Source organism: Priapulus caudatus, unplaced genomic scaffold (genome assembly GCF_000485595.1).
Source record: "Priapulus caudatus unplaced genomic scaffold, Priapulus_caudatus-5.0.1 Scaffold630, whole genome shotgun sequence".
In the NCBI taxonomy this organism is placed as follows: Eukaryota; Metazoa; Priapulida; class Priapulimorpha; order Priapulimorphida; family Priapulidae; genus Priapulus; species Priapulus caudatus.
In genome coordinates, this window is record NW_014577691.1 from 88,044 (window position 1) to 89,334 (window position 1,291).

A 1,291-nucleotide genomic window follows, 5' to 3' on the forward strand; every position below is an offset into this window, starting at 1 on the left:
TCTCTCTCTCTCTCTCCTCTCCACTCCCCCCCCCCTCCTCTCTCTCTCTCTCTTCCTCTCCATCCCCCCCCTCTCTCTCTCTCTCTCTCTGTATTTCTCTCTGCTCGGGCGCTATATATATGTGTGTACAAAATATGAACACTGAGTAATAAATAAAATTAAAATGATGAACTTATAGTCCCCTACACCACCTGCACGTAAAAATTAGGGACAAAACAAACTACTTTGGTAGAGTACATTAGTAGACAATGACATATGAATTTTGGATGAAATTTAACATTTTTATCGAAGACTTGGAATAGAGTCAGTCAGATAACCAGCAATGAAGATTTGCTTTTTATTTTAGGTCAAAAATGTAAAATTCAAGGACGTGAGACATAAAATAAGGACTTGGACCTATTTCCAATGACATCAATGACATAAGGAAAAATAAAGACTTTCAAGGGGTGTGGGGACCCTGTCGATTAATTGAACCATCAGCCCGTTCCCCCTTCCTCTTGTTCCCATACAGTGCTAACGAAGAAGATTCGTATTCGTTCTAAAGGGACGTTTGTATCTCACCAATGGGTAGTTAAACAGAAAATGATAAAAACACCAACACGAAATGCGTATTCACAGACGTCAAGAAATAATATTGCTTTTTCAATTACAACGTACATTTATTCGGTTCTAGTTGAGGAACTGCAACGAATCAAGAGTTTTCAACATGATACTTAGAAAGAGTTAACAGCGCCCAACTAACCATGCCAAACGTCAGCATTGCATCGCATATGTTGTCAACGAAGAAACAAGCTCACCCCAGAGATAACACTATCAGATATCATGGCACAATCTAGCTCTTTTTCATCACCTGATCGAATAGTGTTCCACTAATCTATCAACAAAAATTCTTCTTTAATTGACAACGGTTAAAAATCTGCATTAACTGAAAACTACAACTGCACGCAATGATCTCACGGTCGTGTGTGTCGACCAGTAGAGGGCAGCAGAGTCAACGACCTTGGCGAAGGTCGTACGAAAGATCAACACTTTGATTTCTCAGTACGGCTACTAGAAGCATTAGTCATTACATAGTACCTGCTCACGTCTGGCTGACTAGCTATATAACAAGTGGCAAGATATCAAAGCCTTATTTATTTATCGTTGCATGACAGTGCTGATGACACAAACTGGCTATCACTTATATATATATACGCGCATGCTTAACATCGTGACGACCTTGCCTTAATCACACCACCATATATACAGAATAATCATGGCTGCTCAAATCACATCGATAACACATTGCGAA